Here is a 7,425-nt window from a genome sequence, read left to right on the forward strand (position 1 = left end):
GTGTTCAACCACCAACCTCGTAACAAGCAAGACGCTTAGTCCCCTCCTCATTTTAGGAATTACGGCGGGTGCAATCCGCCACACGGCCGGAGAGATTTACCCTCCGACACATGGGTAGATGGGTTAGGTACTACCAACCCATACTCGTACCTATCTACCCAACGGGTAGAGGTTTTACCCATTAACATAACCGCGGGTAGAGAAATCATCCTGTACCCGCCTTCATATCGGGTAAAACCCATCGGGTATTCGGGTTTTGGGTACCCATGCCATCTCTACTTGTGACACTAATATTATACATCGCCAAGGTATCATGCTGGCAGGGATAGTCATGTTATGAGACCTTGGTGCCATGGGCCATGGCACAAAAGGTCAAGTCAAGATATGTGGCGTCGAGGTTGACACTATAGATCTTGACATCGAGGTACCCTATAATACCGTCCTCCTCTTATCTCAAATTTGTCTCCCCTCTCATAGTGGTTTCTCCTCACACGTCACATGTTGTCTCGTGTATGTTGCTAGACCCAATCTTTCCTGTCACTACCGGTTCCACGCCCACTGACAACCACTGCTTCTGGCCCCACCCCTGCCCCCAACTCACCCTTAGCCCTGACCCTACCTGAGATCTCCGCTAGTCCCCCGCTCATGTTTCAACACTGCCATGCTAGCCGCTTTGTCCCTACACCAACTAAGTCTAGTGAAGATGAGTTTTTATTAACTAATAACTTAATTAATAAGTTAATTACTAACATACTTTTGTTAGTTAGCTATATTAGTTGTTTGAAATCTGTTAGTTATCTAACTTAGTTTTTATTTAGCCACCTCTGTCTAAATCTAATTGAAGGTATTAAATTTACTTAGATGGACAATCTAGTAACTATATACAATAGAATTTAGTGTGGAAAAATAAATAAAGAAATATTTCATTTATCGAAATGCAAAATGAGTTTGTTCTATTCAGTGGTAGGTTGTCCTTTAGTAAGTTGGTTGCTAGAATAAAGGAGGAGCTACATTGTGATGGATATAAGAATGATATCTCAATATAAAGGTCTTGTATTATGTGGATTTTTGTTGTGCACACAAACAACATTGTTGAGATCAGATCAGAGCCAGGGAGAAATGTATATTTTGCAGCTCGGTTGAAAAACCTCTCTTTTATTTATGTTTTAGGACCTTCATCAATCTGAATCAGAGTCATAATGTTCTTTTGGAAGACATTATAGCTATTGAAAATTTGTAACATTCTTTCACATGTTATGTGTTCTAATTTTTACATCGTTTATGCTCTAATACATGCAAAAAATAATCTAACTTTCTATGAGAGGTAGAAACTGATTATTCTTCATACTAATCACCATACTCTATTGTAAGCTATTATGATGATGATAATGTCAATACACATGTTAATAACACTAAACATATATTTATAGGTGACATAACATCCTTTGATAAATAGCTTGGCAATCCATGGTCTGTACAATGATAACTGATATACATGTTAAGTTAGAATTTGAGGCAATGACACTAGGCTACCATACAAATTTACAAGGTGACCTTGCTAAACCCCCATTTTTCTTGTATGAAAATGTGATAGAGATCCCAAAAATACACGAGACATCTCGAGTGAAAAGGAAGCATGTGGGCATCTAGAAGTTGAAAACCCATGTGATTGAAGACTTGGTGAAAACGTTTTGTGGTTTTGATTTGAGCGGGAATTATACTTCTTGCAATTGTGCTACTATTGTAAATACGAGAATGGGTATCAATTTCAATTGGTACAACAAGTATACTTGTGTTGTTAAAGAAGTAAGGACTACAGTTAGACTCAGTTGATGAGACTATCCTCAATGAAAGTCACACATCTTCATAAAGCAAGCATGTAGGAGGATGTAGAATCATCTGGCCTATAAATGTAGGATGCTACAAGTAAACTTTGACAAGAGGATGGTATAAGTAAACTTGACAAATCTTGAGACTTCATTATTGCAAGGAATTGATTTATCCTTTATTTTGGTTTGTGTTTGATCACTTCTAATCTTTGATACTCCCTCCGTTTCGTTTTAGTTGTCGATGGATAGTGCAAAATTGAACTATTCAACGACAACTAAAAAGAAACGGAGGGAGTAATTATTATGTGCTACTTTTTTAAAGTTGTCATGTGTAGTGGGTTAAAGGTGAAGAGTTTTAAGAAAATATAGGGTTCAAAGAAAACAAGAATCTTTCTCTTATATCACAATCTAAGCACTTTAAATTAGTGTAAACATATAATTTAAACTAAATAACTAAGAGAAATAAATATTGTAAATACAAAATAAAACCTTCAAATAACAACCAAATTTAACCCATATGAAAAATTGGTTTAACACATATCTACCTATAAAAACGGTATGACTAAATACATCTAACATGGACTAAAATAATGTGTATAAATTAAGAAAAAGAGAGAGAGGATACCTTGGTCTTCAGGATCTAAGGATCCAAGCTTCAAAGGTTAAATGATCGAGGGAGAGAGATAAAAAAAATAAATGGAGGTTGAACGCGTGAAAGACATTGAACGAGAAAAACATAAGGCTCGACGAGGGAGGGCCGAGAGACATTGGCACCAAGATTCATTGCGTCAAATCGGATACATCAGCGTCATAGTACATAGTATTGAGACATGTAATGTCGACGTTACAGGTCATGGCACTGGTCCTAGGTTTCAAGATAAAATTAGTTGCTTCAAGTATCAAACATGAACTTTTTAAAACATGCCAAAATAAAAAGATCAGCAGTCGAACATTAATCTAATGTGCGACGGCTTCCTCAGACCCTCGGATGTTGTTTAGGTCCTGTTTGGAACATTTAAAACTTACAATTAGCTACTAAAAAGTTAGTTGTTAGGTTCTAAACACCCTTAACTAATATTGTAGCTAATTGTTAGCTAAATCACAGCTAACAATTAGTTTATTACACTAGTACACAGAGGCTCTATAGTGGCGGTTCTAGAGATGTTTGCACTAACGTTTTTCAGTGCCGCCAGTGCTAGGGCCAGTGGAAATCGCCATTTCCACTGGCGGTTATTCTAGAACCGCCAGTGAAAATAGCATTTCCACTGGCGGTTTTCTTAAGAAACCGTCAGTGGAAATGCTATTTTCACTGGCGGTTCTATTAAGAAAACCGCCAGTGGATATTTCCACTGGCAGTTGTTTTTATTTAGCCGCCAGTGGAAGTTTTCCCGCCTTTTTTAAAATTTTTGTACTAAAATATATATATATATATATATATATATATATATATATATATATATTTACACACACAAACATATATATATATATATATATATATATTGATAAACATGTAGTATTGATATTAAAAGCAACATGGAATTAAATTCTATCATACATTTATATACATCAAAGTCTTGTTTACAACCATGTATGCATCACACATTATATACATCAAAGTTTTCACTTAAGCTCTAATAACTATCTCGGCTAAGAGATAGTCTACTAATTTCTGTTAGTATTCTAAACTCTGGCAAAGCTAATGTTCCGGAAGCATCGTGATATTTCCCTTCTGCGGGAATGACCTCTTTCAATATGAATGTGCACATGTCCTCAACTATGCCATACAATGCACCTTCAGTCAGGTTCTCCGGGCTTCCTTGTTGAAATTGTTGTAAAGAAAGTTTATAAACATCATCTATTTATACTCAATAATAACACATTTGCATCTTTAATGACATAAATACATACGTGACTATTACTAATAATACCTTGTCAGGGTTCGTGATGTATCGTTCGTTCATTCTCATGAACTCGCACACGTAGAACCCACATAGGACCGATCCGGGTGGTTGCTTGTGGCACTACATAACGGGAGATTGGTTATTTAGTTGCAACATTGTCCTATGTATGTACATGTATGATATGTATTCATAAATTTACATACTTACCGGCCAGTTATAATGGATGTCTAGTGGCACGCCTTTTTTGGACGTGTCGTACTTTCCACCTCGTAGCTTATAAAACCTAAATGCCCTGTGATCTCAAATAGAATCACCATGTTATTCTACAATTCTCATCGATATAAGTATGCATGCATAGAAAAGGCTTACAACTCTAAGAGGCCGAGGAATTTTGAATAGGCTGAAGGCTCGGTGTGCAAGGAGTCGAGCACCAACACCTTTCCAACCTTAGGATAAATGAAGAAACATATCCAGTGGTCCCTGTACGAATCAAACTTGTGATACATGTGTATTGAAATTATTAATTTTATTTATGAAAAATCACACTTACTTAAAGTTGTACGGGGCCACTATGGATTCCCTGTCTTGAAATTGAAGCATTGCGTGTCCTATGTAGGTGGCGTATCTTGCTTCAAAATCCTTCTTCAGATACTGGATACGCACCTCAATTTCTTCGTCCGTTAGTCCCTGTAATGCTTCGTTGCCTTTTCCGATTCTTAAACTGTGGTTATCCTCGCATATCTTTATTGGGTTGAGATACCCAACCCTTTTACTGGCACTAGCATTGGGATTGGTACCATAAAGGATCTCCTGCTGATCATGTTGCATTTTGCAACGCACACGTGCATGTCACATATTGAAAATTTATACAACTCACTAATAATAACACATATATGTGGAGTATGAGTGACACTTACAATGCAAACATGGTTACAAGTTGCACATCGAGTCTCTGAAGGTTCATCATTAACCACATGTCCTCGAATGCAACAACGGCTTTTTGATTTGAACCAATAAAAGCATGGGCTGTTATATTAACACTGATGGTGTCGATGCCAACTGAAGATGCCCGCATGTACCAATCATGTAACCTTTTAATATTAGCCGGGACTTTCCTTAGTTTCTCAAAAGTGAGTAGTGGTCTGCCCGGCACATATTTTTAGGCACTTTTTTATAATCTGCCTTAGTTGACTTCTTTATCTTTGCGACCATTGCCTCAGCCTTTTTTGTGGACTCCTCGAGATCGGCCAAATCAACAGTGTCTGACGTGAGGCTCCGTCCAATCCCTTTCAAAAAACGAGTTGTGCCAGCAGTGGATTTACTCTTCTTTTTCTTCTCGAACGGGGACACTAATTTTGGTATAGAAACTTTAGATTTCTTTGATGGTCGTGGAGATGGCTGTGGAGAAGGTGGATCCCTGAAGGGCGATGTATGTGGCGGAGACGGTGGGCCACCATGAGGATGAGGAGAAGGAGGGTCAGAAAGAGGATGAGGAGCAACATGTGAAGTTTGAGGAGGTGATGATGGATGTACAATAGGAACAACAATTTGAGAAGGCGGAGACGGTTGGGCCTGCGACAACGGCTGTCGTGGTGGATCAACCAATTCGACATCCCTTTGAGGTCAAAGGATTATATTCTTGATAGCTTGTCCAAGTGTCTCGATACCTTCGGGCCCAGGGATGTCTTGTCGTCCTCGTATCCTTGGACGACTGTCGTCACTTCTACCCTGCAATATTCTTCTGGAATGTCGTTTCCATGGAACTTGCGTCCTGGGATCGCAAGGCCTGTGGCTACTTTCTTTGTACGCTGATTGTTAATTCCATATCTTATAACTAGTGTGCATGCCATAGGCCTTGTGATGTCATCAACTGGATAGCGGACCTTATTTCCCGTTGACGCAACAGAGCTTGGGATGGTCGTACCCTCGGTGGAACCCGACGTTTGAGCTGCTGGAATTATTTGCATCTGTGGAGTGGTCATCTGTTGAACAGACATCGCACTTGCCATCGCCAATTGCTGCATCAATTCTAGAGGAGGATTCGATAGCATTTCAGACATCAGGCCTTTGAACTCTTTCTTGGCCTCCTCCTTAAAATAATTCGCCATCTCTTCCTTGTATCGATCACGTTTCTTGTACAGACCTTCCCATTGTGGTCGGAATCCTTCCTTCCATCCTTTCTTAGATGATATTCCTCGTACACGACCAGGATGCTCAGGGTTACCGAGACCAGCCGTTAGAATGTCTCTCTCCCTTTGCGGCTTAAATGTTCCTTGGCTCTGCTTAGCTGCAATTGCATATATGTTTTTTGCCGCTTCTTCGACAGTGGGATCATCAAAAGATACACCAGACTCAGTTTCCCTTGGTTTTCTAGCACGGATCCAATTAGCTGTCCTTTCACCAAGTTGCTCGGACAGCGTCGGCAACCCTGCAACCTTCTTCTCGGCGTCTTCTTGTCTCCATTTAGGAACCTGACGCTTGTAACCACCTATGCCAAGGTGGTGGTATTTGTTCTTCTTAGATAGTTCCGAATTTGCCTCACTTAGCGATATGAAATCAGGGCTGCTCCTCTGCTCTAGAAATACTGCCCACTGACCTGCTGAGATTTTATATTTTTTCGTCGAGTCTAGGTCTTTCTTTGCAAACTTTGTATTCATCTCAGACCTCCAGTTTCGGAAATTGATTGCAAACTGCTTCATCGTGTATTTTTTCACGAGTTCTTCTGAACCCCGAGGCAAAACGAACCTCGTTATTAGCTTATTCCACATTTGATTCTTGACATCATCTGATACATCTCTCCACTGTCGGATTGTGATGTCAAGATTATCTCTAACTAAGAACCCAAGTGCATTCCGGAACTTAGGCAGTGCCTCTTCTGGAGCTAGGGGCTGACCATTCGGGCTCACGTCTGCGATTTTATATGTCTTGTCAGGAAACTTGTTTAGCCCCTTGTCACCTCTGTTCCGATCGCTCTGCTTCCTTTTCCTTGACCTCTCGGTGGTTGTCTCGGTCGGTTCCGGTGCGCCTTGGGTCGGTTCCGGTGCGCCTTAGGTCGGTTCCGGTGCGCCTTGGGTCGGTTCCGGTGCGTCTTGGTATCATGCCGCAGCTTTTTCGAGCATCGCACGAAATTGAGACAAGACCTCCTATTCATGTAATAAAATGCACAAGAAATCATGCATGTGTAATAGACATTGTGAAATCAGCTAATTAATTAGGCACACACACGAAATTAAGAATGTGTAATTTACCTCATGGTCTTGTGGATCATAAGTAGGGTTGTTGGAGACTCGTTCTTAAATGCTTAAAGTTAAGAACAAGGCAACATAAAAAGTGTTAAATGTTACAGTTCTTCGTCCTTCGAAACATTACGAGTTTCGGAGGACGAAGGTCACAAGAGACAAACCTTCGTAAGCACAACAAATAATAACGAAGGATTCATATATGGAACAAGAGATATAATATAAATATTTAAACATTATCATAAAACCATTTCTATTTTATTACAATGGAAGAATAGAAATGATTTTATATTATAAATGTACCTTCGGCTTGGGGAGAGGTAAAAGTACAAGCGTGACGCAAAAAGTGAATGCCAAGTCAGCGTGAACAGTACGGGAGTACTGTTCAACTATTTATAGGCACGGGACGCAGCCCATGTAAAATTACACTCATGCCCTTTACATTTGATGATAATC

The sequence above is a fragment of the Zea mays genome, chromosome 2 (genome assembly GCF_902167145.1).
Source record: "Zea mays cultivar B73 chromosome 2, Zm-B73-REFERENCE-NAM-5.0, whole genome shotgun sequence".
NCBI lineage: Eukaryota > Viridiplantae > Streptophyta > Magnoliopsida > Poales > Poaceae > Zea > Zea mays.